At 34.4% G+C, this 14,202-nt stretch overlaps 1 protein-coding gene across 1 annotated transcript in view; it reads right to left on the reverse strand.

Moving 5' to 3' along the window:
* The window catches only part of LOC126832650 (5-hydroxytryptamine receptor), a 143,812-nt gene that overhangs the window by 59,015 nt on the left and 70,595 nt on the right, over positions 1-14,202 (reverse strand). Inside the window, exon 2 of the mRNA XM_050563509.2 lies at positions 2,102-3,344. The gene's annotated coding sequence lies outside the window, so the exon portion shown is untranslated. The remainder of the gene's footprint in view (positions 1-2,101; positions 3,345-14,202) is intronic.

A 14,202-nucleotide genomic window follows, 5' to 3' on the forward strand; every position in this document is an offset into this window, starting at 1 on the left:
TGCGAGATGATAGCAACACCTTTGAAGATTAAATGAACCCATTTGTTCGTATTATGAGATATCTCTTGATTAACGTACGCTGGTCTCCTGAAAATGTCCCCCGTGTCGGTCATAAAAATGTCCGTCGATAACTTAGTTACATCAATAAAGCGACTTGATTGATACAATTGTCTGAAGCAAAATGAGTTAGGTAATACATCGTTGGGGCAACTCTCTTAAACAAAACGACTGTGACGAATATGAACGTCCGCTTCGATTGGTACCTGGTGCCAATTGGCTGATATAAATTGTTGTATACAGAACAAGTAAACTGGATTTATTGTCTTTAAATCTATTATTGCGTGTGAAAGTTATTTTCTAAATATGGATGCACTTTATTAAAGAAATATCAATTGTTATTCTAATGCATTGTTCTTACATCATCATGCTTCTTTTTAAATCATTGTTTTTAGTTTTTTTTTCTATGAATACCGATATAACTATTATGTAATTTAAATTCTCGTCTTCAATAGCCCGGTTGGTGCAGAAAATAATGACGTAAAACCCCATTCCAATTATTCATACAATATAAATAATGCTAATGGGGAACAACAACATCCGATGTTTTAAATTAAATGTTCTGATGGGTGAAACATTAATCGAACAAATTTCATGAAAATATTACCTTTAACGTGTGTGTGTAACGCCGAATGTTATTCCAAGCTTAAAAGAAGACTTTGTTAAATTCAATATTTCCCAGGAATTTATAACATGACATTCACCATAAATGCCAAAGTCATCAAAAGGAATTTAGATTTAAATCTTTCGACTGTATTGTGGTAAAACCAAACGATTTTAGATAAAAAAAAAAAGCCCCAATCGGCCTTAACTCGTGGTAATACAAAACATGGCCACCATTAGTAGATAATTATAAAATTTATTAAAATCTGGAACGATATCTGTTCATTTGTTTCAGTCGGTTCTTATTTAGTTAAAATTTCTTTTAATCCCCGATTCGACTTATTTTACTGCCTGTAGCCTCTTTAAAGGGAAGCGTGATTTGAAACAGATGCGTTAATTCTGAGAGCTTTAACACATGTATATATTTGATTCTATCGGAAAGACAATTCTTTTTCAATAGTTACTTACATTTATCAAGATTTCCCTCAATTACAATGACAAATGGCAAAAGTAACAAGATCCCAAGAAAAGCCATTTTTATAACACAGACATGTGGATTCAGTCACTTAACACTGCATGAAAAATTAGATTTAAAAAGAATTTAAATTCCATTTTGTCAAATAAAAAACGAAATAGAACTTAGTTCCGTCTATTTAACAAAAAAAACCCACCAAAACTTGAACTCGATGACCTACTCTTGCGAAATGAAACAATGATTACATAATAGCATCACACCTGCTTTACTTGGCATTGGTAACACGATATAAATAATTAATTATTTGATGAAGTGGCCAGATAAATCTGATGAAATTCCTAAATACCTATAATGTGCTTAATTCATTTTTGATGAGAAATTGCAAGAATTCCTTATTCTGAGGGGGGCAACACATTTTGAGCGAAGGATAATTCTATCAGTACATTATGAACATGAAATATGGAATTAGGGGTTAAAATAGTACAAAGCTGATCTTTGGGAATTCTTAAATTGAATGACGTATAGCTGTAAGTCAAAATACATGTGAAACAAAACAAGTCATTGGAAATTCTTACATTGTAAATTCTTTTGTTAAATGGTAAAGAAGTTAAAAAGTACAGTATTGGTCATAAGGATTTCTTAAATGGACTGTTTTGTTGGAAGTCAAAATACACGTGGCACAAACCAGCTCATTGGGAATTCTTATACATTGTAAATTCTTTAGTTAAATGGTAAAGAACTAAAAAAATACAGCATTGGTCATAAGGATTTCTTAAATCGTCTGTTTTGTTGGTAGTCGAAATACATTTAGTTCATATAGTTATTATAAATCCTTAAATAGTACAGCATTGGTCATAAAGAATTCTTAAATTGTCTGTTTTGTTTCCAGAAAAAAATACACTGAGTTCATCATATGGTCATTAGGAATCCTTAAATAGTAAATTCTTATGTTAAATATTGACTTACCATAAAGTTAAAATCTGTTGAAACTTACAGTCTTTTGTTGTCCTGTTTACACTAACATCTAATTGTTGTGAGATATGCTCCATTGTTGGCAACGACCAGTTATAAATCTATTATGAAATAGTATTGGTTGTTACTGGAACCAATTGCAATACAGAGCACCATCAAAAAAATAGCATAATCATAAAGAGCAAGGTCACTGATTGATCTATGTATATATGGGCGCACGGAACTTATATTCTCTCTTGTATTCGAATAAAAATCCTCTCTTTTAGTTCTTCCATTTAAGTAATTATCTTGTTTCAATTCCTGCAACTATTTTAATTGTCTGGCTGTGTGTTCCTTTTTGTTTACGTCAATGAAGAAAATATAACCAAACAGCACGAACGAAAACAGATTTGTAACGTATTATTTGACCCGAATTACTTGTAAAATATTTTCTCAGGGAAATATAATATCGGCTTTGTTATGGCAGCATCGCTACCTTCGAGAACTAACTTTGTTGTGAAATTGTAACGTAATATTTCTTTCTTTATTCTCAGAATGATGAATCTACGTCAAACTTTTTTCTAGGAACCAACTTGTCCTCTTTTTACCCGAGTTATTCACAATCTTGTAATACTGAGTTTGGTTGGCAACGCTTATGGCGATCATACATAATAATCTGATCAAAATAAATAACATTCGACGGTGTTGTTCCAAATAATCAACTGTTGCAACTGGATAACACGGGTGTGTCTTGTCATTCATACGTCTTGTACAGAGCTAGTACTAAAATCCCAAATATTCATGAAATGTTCCGTGAGATCTTTAACTAAGAATCGCTTAGTCAAAAATGAGAAACTCGTATAATAAACTCGTGTCCAGGTATTTAACAAAAAGCTAACGAAAGCCCAATCTCTCAAATTGGACTAAACTGCTATGTTTCCAATACATGCTAATATTCACAAATTAACGTAATATGCCTCTTAGTAACTAAAAGTTTTTCGAACTTCACACACAGATATGAAGATGTAAGCTATACTCGTCGCATAGTTCCGATTCTAGCTATTTAGTTTCTATTGCATATCGTAAAGCAACTGCCATGCATCCAGGACAAGCTGCCCACTGTTTGATAAGATGAGTGTGGATTTCTGTATACTATTTAATGTTGTTGTCGCTATCCCCGTGTTTGTATTCCAGTGTTATTAATCAGGTAGTTGCGTGCTATACGACATCGTCCGAATCAAACATCACCATGGCCAACCTGAAATGAAAGTTAAGCGAGTGGTTAGCTATCAGCTAGAGTAGTGTGTACAACAAGCATGTATACATATAACACACGGCGATCAATATAAGGAAGCTGGCTTTTACTATGGGACTATGAGGCGAACATGTCTCTACAGCAGATATTGAAGGAGTTTTGTGTACAGTGTACAGCTAACTGCATAGCTTTTAATTAACCGATCCGACGGTGATATAATAGATGACGAAAACCTAAAATGTAATGAGCGTATCGAAAACACCCATCCATCCATCATTTTGCATTTTTAAAAATACAACTGCACGCATGTCTTCACAGGAGCGACATATCAATGTGTCTTGATTACGTTCTGAGAGAATATGATCTACTCAAGTCATATTGTGGGATATAAAATACTTATTTTCTGATGGATCTCTAGACATATTTCATTCATATTCATTAATATTAAACCCCTTTGGTGCATAAAGGCAATAGGTGAGTACGCATTCGCTATTTGACCATTTTATCACGACATGTTTCTCAGACAAAACAATCGCAAATGACATTTTAAATGAATGAATGAATGGTATGGGGTTTAACGTCCTACTTTTCTGTTCCAACCGGAATAATTAAAAATCAAAAAGGGGAATATTTCCCAAACGTTGTATACTACTAGTATGAGTCATGATCGGTCGTGTGGTACACGCTACATAAAATATAAAATATAAAGGCAAAAAGCAAGCAAGTAACCAATTTCGTGAAATGTAGCTAAAAGGCAGGTGAAACTAATTGGCCTAAGTGCACACGGGATCCATGTCCGGCCCTCCGTCTTGTACCACTGAAACAAAGGAAAACATGCTTGACAATCCAGAGGAACTTACTCGACCAACACTGGCCTAAGTCTAGATGTTTAAGCTATTACATATCGAATATTACAAATTGTGTTTATTTTGAAAGGGCTTTAACATCATAAAGAACTTGACATGTCCGTGTTGAATTCATTTTAAATTTGGAAACATATGTCATAAAAATAAACCAATGCCGACATTATGCTGCTTATATGATTCAACGACGTTTTAAGTTCATTGCAAATTTTCTGCCAAAATTATTTAAGTGCTATTCTGCCCAATGCAGATTTATTTGACCTCAAATGTTATATAAATAATTAATTAGATATAATTAACTCTATAGAACTTAGGGTGGCTTTGATTTTATACAGATTTAAATACGATTGGCAGTTAATGATTTAATTTAACAACAGCAATGATGACCGAGACTACATCATTGTTCTGCAAAAGACGATAACCCGGTCAGAATGAAGTAATTTGACTGACAATTTCCCTGTTTATTATCAAATTTAACACTATTATATCGAGAACTGCCAGCTCTTTTATCCAAATCTTACATAATACATATTTAAATTGCAAGCAGGTCAACTTAACACGCCAATGTTTTCGCAATACATGCCAGTCATTTTATATATAGACATTTATATGGCCACAATGTACTACTCGAGCCACTATATATGTATTTTTTCTATAAAAGCACTTGAGTGACGACAAGCACATATTGTCAATAGAAGGTGACCCTATCGAGTGTGTAATTTATAACGTCAAAATTAACTGGCAGTGCGGACGATTTGGTAGGCTACCTAATTAGAATAAGGAATATTCTTGCACGGAGGGGGGTGTTATTCGGTGCCGGATTAAGACGAAGAAAGCCCTAGGCTTATCCTAATCCTCCACCATAATGACTAAAGGAAAGTATGTTTAAAGGAGACAAGTCTTTAACTCAGTATCATCCACAGTCTTCAACATTGCAAACACGACTTGGTCAGTTCAAATCAACATTGATGTTGTTATCTTACCTTGAAAAGATGGGCGTCTGATATCCAATATTTAAGACAAAATGAACATTTTAAAATTGGCACACGAATCGCGTGCCAGAATGCTTTTGAGTGCCATTTGTAATGAAGCGACTCGATCAAAGAGGCTAAACATACCTCACAGAATATTACCGGTGTAGAATGGAATAACCAGACGCCAAAGACTGTCATTCAATTGGACTCTTCGCGTATTTCACCGAACATAACTGATTTGAAATTACAGTAAAAACAGAAACGATTGAATGTAAATCAGTTTATATACATTCATATTACATTATCATATGCGTTGTGGCTCATTTGTGTCCATTTCTATGTGTCAAAGAATAGGGATTTAGCTCTTTTAGACAAAACTGGGCGAAACTAGGGATGGTGACCGGTGTTTAAAGGCTCAATACCACTCTTGTTGTAACTGAATAATATGTCCCAATCTTTATTCTGGTCAACAAATTGTACTATTTTAGAATATTTCAATTAATTGATGATACAAATTTCATCTTAACACACCTTATTTAAAATTTTTGAAAAATTCAACATAATGGTTTGAAACATCTAACGTAAACCTTTTCAAATGAAACTTCAATTTAAAAATATTTTCGAACCCTCAGAACAAGTAAAATTGGATGTAATGGATAATTTACACAACAGGTAGGACACTTAAACATCTAGTACTTAGATAGAGATATTATTTGTTTTCTGGAGCTTTCAAGCCAGCAAGAGTGTTATTGTCCCTTTAAGACTACAATGTAGGTAAGGCTCGTAACAGTTTCGGAAAATGAGGCCCAAACCTTCAGCCTGCCAAGCCTATAGGTAAACCTGACGCTGATTGTGTTCCAATTTGATTCCTGTGAATTAAAATAAATATTTATATATCATGATTATTCACAATCGACCCATTATGGTCACAAGCAAATATCTGTGATACAATTTTTGAGAAATACCAACAGCCAGTTGTCAGGGTGGAGTTGGACACGACACAAACTTCTTCACTAGCAATCATCGTGCGCCTGGACAAACCACTCTATAAATTAAACGCGCGCAGTGACAACGTTCTGACTTTTATTTTTTTCAAGCGAGTAAATGGATTATTGCTGCGATTTAATTACACCTCGGTAAAGTTTACAAGTGTGTCGCATAGTCGCGTTAATCACTTCACTCACTGAAAACGTGAAGGTGAAAACTCAACAAAGTTTTTTTTTTTAACAAACTCATTTGCAAACTGCTCAGAATTATTATTTGGAGCTGAAACTATCAGATAAGGTAAATAACCTATAAAATTTGCTTCCAAAACGCACTTTATCCCCGGAGTCCTAGTTTCCACGGGGACTTCTCCTTTTACCTCATGTAAAAGATCAGATTTCAAAAAAATATCCAGGTACATAAAGCTAATTATATTGTTATAGACCCTGTGTCTCAACCAAGAAGTGGACCCTTCGAAATATAATATGCATATATTCCACGAGGTGTTTTCTGGTGCATGTATTTGCCCCCCCCCCCCCCTACACACACACCGCCACAAATATGTCAAATTTTGTGTATGTTATGCCATAGATGCATTTTCCAAAACATTTAATGGTTCTTGTAAGGAAGATAAGGTAAGAGCTTTAAAATAAATTCTTTACAATATGTCCACATTATTATGCCACTTATAGTTTGGATATCTAAACTGGAGTTTAAAAGCCCACTTTAGCTATTTTAGACGCAAAAACTATTTTAATCGCATTGAAAGTAATTTTAAAGATTTTAATACCACGATGCAACATTACATTTCAATTTACTACAAAGATGGCGGACAATTTCGATCTTGATGGAAAGAAAAGAAGAGTTACGACCGTAAGAAGAATCACAGTAAGTGACAGACTACATAAACTCGTTGAACCAAAGATGTTATTAACCACGAAATCAAGAATAGAGCTCAACGTGTAAAATAGAGTAGTCTGACGAACAATAAAACCTGGTAATAGCCCCCTCTGGATTTCTGGCAATAAAAACGGTTCCAGTCAAATACATGTTCACCTGCAGATAAAAACCAGGATATTTGGTAATAAATCTGATTTTCATTGTTCCCACAACATGAGTAATATCGTTGGCTCTTAGAATTTAATATATTAATATATGTCCACTGCGGGGTTCTTCGCTTGTTTCGTGGTTTATTGCGCACATTAAGGTCATATATTCATGTAGACTGGTAGGAAATTCTCAAATGTTTTATTAAAGTGGAAATTTATGTTAGATATACTAATATAAATCATTATGCACTTCACGTAAAAAAACCCAATATATACAATTTTGTAGGTATTATACCAAGGGCCAGGCTAAGTGAAGGTGACACAATGGGTCATGGATTTGAGTATTTGTGCCCCCTTGGGTCATGGGTTTGAATACTTGTACCCCCTTGAGTTTTTGTGTCCCCTCTTGTTTTAAATGGATAAAAGTACGTTGTTTCTTTCAATTCTATTATCAAAACAATAATGCTCATGGACCAGTGTAAATCGTATACCGGGCTCAGAAATGATACAAATCTTGTCTAGCACACGAATTCAGATGCCTGACACCTCAAGTATTCAACGCGTATTGAACACTATGGTAAGGTTTTCGTCGTTTACTCGCGTCACTCGAGTCGACTCCATTGCCGAGTTTACCCGGGTGAAACATCCCGAACGGTCCGATAGTCCGAGTAGTCACATGACATCAAAACAGTTACGACGTCAGTATGTGATCGAGAGACAGGCTTTTTGCGTATAGGACGCCATTTTGTCACGTGACAAACCCTTTGGCGCATGCGCTGATTTTTACGGTGTCGTGTAAAACCTCATTCTACACCTTTAACTTAGAGCTGATCGATTTGAAATAATTTTTGGACCAAACTGTACCTTGATTGTGTTAATGTACGACGTATTGGCCCTAACCCTCTCCCGGTTGGCTTCTACAAGCATCTTTTCAAATCTCATTGTCGAACAAGTCGGTCCACCGATTGTGTATGTTGTTTCACATTTATTCTGGAATGTCGATTCTTTAATCGATTGGTTTATATATTTTTTTTAGATTTACAGTTACAGAAAACTGTTGCGGAAAATTGAGAAATTGGTAAAACGTCATTAATTTAACTAAAAGTAAAGACTTCACTATGATCGCCCAAACTCAGTGTGACGTCTGCTATGATCAATGATTGGTAAGCCTATGCTAGTAATAGTTGAAATAGACTCAGAGCAGGATAGCCTGATAATCTATTCTTAATCGCCGATTTTTATTTCCTTCAGCATGCTTAAAAGAGACGGACTTAGGGCCCATTCAGTCTCGTAGTCGACCTAAAAATAAAAAATCCAAATGACGCGTTCTTCAACAATGAGCTTTTACAATTTTACGCAGTATAGACTCGTCTTATATTGTCCGGCCTTTGATGGTTTGACTGACGTATTTTTGTGATGAATGTGGCCCGACTGTGACGTCTCAATCTTTCAATTCGCCGGCTCTTTTTTTATGGTACGCTGTGTGGTAATTTTCATTGGTGAGGTGGAGAGTGTGAATTGATTAACCCGGATAACATCATCACGTAAACGACACGAAGTTTAACGCACATCTTAAACTTAATTAAATCAATTCCATCGAAGATTGATCTATATCCTCCATTTTAACTTTAACCTTTATGCTGATTGTAGCTCGTCTGTTTCCAGTCGTAAAGAGTTAGTGTCGGTAAATGAATGAGAAAATTAGCTAAGCTGGTGTAGTAAGCTATGACGTAATTGATAAACTCTGGCGGAACAAAATCTGTTACGGAAATCGTAATGAGACTAGTACGCTTAAGTCTATGCCAATATATTATCTACTTTAGAATTATTCAACTATACAATATATAATAATTAAATAGTAAAACATGAAGAAGATAACACTATATTATATATATTAAAACTGTTCAACTATAATTACATATTAAAATACGAAAGAGATAACACTACACATTTTAAACATCTATTAAACCCGAACAAGATAATACTATATTATATATGTTAAAACTGTTCCAACTATAAGTAATAATTAATAATAAAACAAGAACAAGATAACATTATCTTGTACTGTAATATTTGTGAAAATCGCTAATAATATAATTAATGTCATAACTTTGAAAACCGAAATGGTTAACAACTACAATCCCAACAATTGTTTTTATTCACCTACTGTATTAACTTTAATCCGTTATGTACTGTTCATTTATCGACATTTCAATTTTAATTGTAAAGTTCAGTTTAATCCTATTATTTGACTTTTATACGCCTCCATTTTCATATGGACGTATATTGTCGTCGCCTCTGTCCGCCCACAATTTGTTTGTGGTCATTCTATGGGTCACAACTTTTATCCAATTTTGGCGAAACTTGAAATGTAGGTTTTTATGCCAAATATCTCGATAACTTTCGATATTCGCGCATATGGGACCGTAAATTTCTAGATTATGATCCTGATTGTATAAAAAAAAATCGCGTTTTAGCTTGTGGATCCTTTAGAGGTAACAATTTTTATCCTATTTTAAAAACCGTTCAAATATATCACCGCTACATAATAATACCAAGGTTGTGGACCCTCAATAGGTCATAATTTTAATCCGATTTTGATGAAACATAAAACATGTGTTTATATCACAAAGATCTCGATTCCTTTCGATATTCGCAGATATCGGGCTGTAACTTCCTGGATTATTACCCCTGATTCTACGAAAAATCGTGGTTTTAGCTTGTGGTCCCTTTTAGATGTCACAAATTTTATCCAATTTTAAAAATCGTTCAAATCTATCACCATTACATCACAATGACGATTGAGTTCGAATTTCGTGAAAATCGAACCGAAACTGCCCGACAAAATATGTAATAGAAGGTTGTGAACCCTCTAGAGTTCACAAGTTTTATCTGATTTTGATGAAACTTAAAATATATATTTATATACCAACGATCTGAGCTCCTTTCGATAACTTCCTGGATTTTGGTCCATGGTTGTACGAAACATCAGTTTTTTCAGCTTGTTCTCTGTCCATCTCTTGCAAAATGTGGGCGTATCTTGCATGGCAACCGCTTGTCTTTAAATATATTGAATTTTTTTACATTGACCAACACATCATTAGCTAAGACCCCTTAATATATTGATATGTTAAAGGTACAAACCCAAATATAATTCAGTGAATACAATGCATGGAAACCTCTATTACTGACAAGTATCTACTACGTTTCAAAGAAATGGCAACGTCCTGTTGTCCAGTGGTGTTGTAGACATGTCTCTTGACTAGCAATCAATTTCGGCCTGGATAATCTTGCTTTGTAACCCTGAAAAACTGAAGGCCAGAGTTCAAGAATAGTTACGTAACCCAATACAGGCTCTTTCGGCGATCAATTGCCAAAAAAGACGCCATATTCTGAGCTGAAACCTGAAGACAAAACAAATGGGCCATTTCTTCACATTTTGGCCTTAAATGAGCAAACTTAAACGAACCTTTGCTTTGGCGACCCATCGACTTCTATCTCAAAATTATCAAGTTTACAGTAGGCGGGTTGTCTTGTTTGTTTGCCGAGAGGGGCCTTTTTAATTTTTCAAAATCGATTTCCCACTAATCAGTGGCAAATCCTATGGCACTAAAAAGACAACGCGCGTAAAGTGTCCTCCCTAAAAATTTGGTAAAATCTTTCAAAAAAACTCTCGAAAATTATTTTTATTCTAAAACTGACCTATGTTATTTGTGATGATCAGGAAAAAGTATAACCCTTCGAGTTCATCATTACAGAGAGTCAACCACCAAGGATCGCCACTGCCGGGGCAATAAATCTTTAAGGCATTATGAGAGAGTGCAACCTATTTGTACTAAACTGTACTAAACTGTGCTATCAATTGAGGAAGTGATTACCGTGGAAATAACAGAATATATTTTATGATAGATTTTGTCTCAGTTTCAGTAATAAAACCGATTTGGGATATTTTGCTGGAAAAAATCATTACGCGTTATGGTGTTATTACGATGCATCTATCAGATATGAGAAATTTCACTCTTCATGGCCCAGATCGTTTTATGATACGGCGCTTGTTAGTTAACCATGTATGCTTAAAATATTTAGTTAATTTCATATTAAGCATGTTTACCGCTTCGTGCTTCTGATATACAATCCAACCAGAAATTAATCATATAATTTGTTTTATAGCCGCCAACCGGTTAGACTGAGAAATAAACATAGACCAAGTGCGTTATTAAAATTGAATAATACATGAGTACTGTCCATTTCATGTTGACATCGACACCCTTTCTTCATGCAATTTTTCGCATTCCATTTGAGTAGTTGTGAATACGGGAATGAATTATTTATCTTGTATGATGGTGATTTATTACAGAAAGGGAGATAATCGCGTTAGTCTGGATGTCTAATAGCTCACAAATATATCGGTCAAAGAAATTCTACCCTTGATCTGAAGAAACGGAAATTCGTCTGCTACGACAAACGTATTCATGACATGCCGTCTTCGGATATTCCCTGGTGAATAGAAATGATTCGCTTAAGAATCGTTTTGCATGATTCGGATATTAAATGTTACATTCCATATAAGAAAAAGCTAAGAGACATATCGACATAGATTACGTCAGTAGTCCAAATTATCAATGGCGAGACAAGATACTTAATAAATCTCGCCTTTATTTTGTATCAATTTAAATAAAACGTTAAAAAAGAAGTAAAAGAGGGGTTTAACCTCTCGGCAACTCCACCAGTTCCAATTTTATTTGTATCTGTGTAATTAGTTGAGCTAATTTTTTCTCGGTATACATATTTGGTTTGCGAGAAGTTTCAAAAACGAAATATGGTAAACATGTTTGTTAGGTCCTCAGTTAAACATTAAGCAGTATTTTGGGTTCGGATCATGTCAAAAGGGGTATTAAATTTTGTTGATCTTTTATATTATCCAGCTTTGGGGTAAATCAAGCTTTATACGATTAGAATTTCATTTCAGTAAAGCAAAGATCGACTTGTATAATAATTTTCGATTACTGTGTCGACAGTAGAAAATAATATCGGTTATATCTCCACACTGGCGACGTAATATTATTAAGGGAGACATATTGTCACCCCACAAAACAAATAAATAAAATAAAATGAAATCGACACTTCAAAATAAATTTAATTCTAATCAATTAATTGCGCCTATATACTTATTTTTGTCCCTTTCTTATTTGAGCTTTATCTGGTTTCTTTTTTGTTAATATGATAATTTGTTGCTGTTGTAAGTCGACAAGTACCATAATCAGGGATTTCTCTCTGTACAATTGTGATTATAGTTTTACTGGTCAACTTCCTGGTATAATAATATATATTCTTGTTTGTAATTCTTAAATAACAACGGACACATTAATTATTTATTCACTTTATAAAACGTGTAAAGATAAACTGTGAATATTATCTGCATGAGTAGTGGGGAAAATGCAAACAACTAGGAAATCTTACAAGAATCGGTATGTATGAATGGGATAAGTAATTCCGGGCACACATTGGCACCGCACGTTTCAGGCCCTCCTCCATTTTAAAAATCACAGACAACTGAGTACAAGAGACTGAAATGAGAAGATTCTGGTGATATTGAAACCCAGTTCTAATGCTTTTAATGGTTATTTTCAGATTTCCTGAGACAACTGTAAAGTGGTAACCTGGGCTAAAATACTTAGATGGGTATATCTATATAGTAAGGCCACTAAACTGTATTTTCTTAGGGGATTTTGAATTTAGATACATTATACGAGATTTAATTTAATATGTTGAAAACTTCAGTCAGATTACTTCATTCTGAGCGAATTAAATAGCCTAAATGGTCATGACTGTCAAGTACAATTGTCAGGATAATAAACAAAGTCGTTCAATCAGCAGTCTCCGCGAGTTACGATCATATAAATGTTTAACGATGGCATTGTCTAATCCACGCAAAATCTTAGTCATCCGATACACTAGAGAGTTGATTGTGGTGTTGTGAATAAATGTCTAAAAAATAATTATTCCATAACATCCCATGAACTTTCTTCTGTACCTTGCTTTGTAGGCCTGGAAACTGTATCAGTTTTACATCAATACATGTGCTACTGGAATGGATCTACATATTACAAGAACAATTTGTAAAAACCTGGGCCCTTGTTCACGAAAACTTAAACTAAGATCAAATCGAAATTTTAAGAAATACTTCAATTCGATAGGCTGACCAGTAAAATCAATTTGCATATATCCAATGAAGTTGCAGTATTTCTTAAAATTTCGGTTGTAACTTAGTTTAAGTTTTCGTGAATAAGGGCCCAGTACTATATTTCTTTATGGTACAACTCTATACACCGTGCTCCTTTTTACACTTTAATGGTGATTGGCAAAGAATTGCACATGATGTGTCCTGAATTTGGTTAAATTACTTCCCTATCTCCCTTTAAAGTGTTGTACCAGATGCTTTAAGGAAACAAAAAATGTACCCTTAGTAATATTAAATAGAATTGAGGTTACTAATGGACTAATTAATATTGAATAGTAAAATCATGACTATTATAAAATAAACAGATTGGTGTTTTCACGCATCAGTGTTGACTGGGTGGTCTTATAGTGTACATTTTATATAACATATACAGCGTTAGCTTGTCTGTCAGATCCCACAATGATACCTAGTCCGCTTTAATATTGAAAACCGTATAAAGACAATATTTGGTGAGTAGTGCTCGAGACACTTTGGACTAGAAAGGGTACATTAACGTAGTTGTCATTGTCAAAACTAACCAGGCCCCTGACCTCTCGGCCACCCAGCCCGCAATATGGAAATAGAAATTAGAGAGCAATGCAGATAGTAGTTATTTTCAGTATAAGCCTACTATTTTTAACTTTCATCTTTCAAGTGTTTCTGTACGTGTATGCAAATGTGGACTCGGGTACTTAAAAGTCTGACCAGCCCACTTTTTAAAGAACACAATTTAAATGCACGTCTTTAAGTTTTTGTACATCAATTAAATTT

Source organism: Patella vulgata, chromosome 9 (assembly GCF_932274485.2).
Source record: "Patella vulgata chromosome 9, xgPatVulg1.2, whole genome shotgun sequence".
Lineage (NCBI taxonomy): Eukaryota > Metazoa > Mollusca > Gastropoda > Patellidae > Patella > Patella vulgata.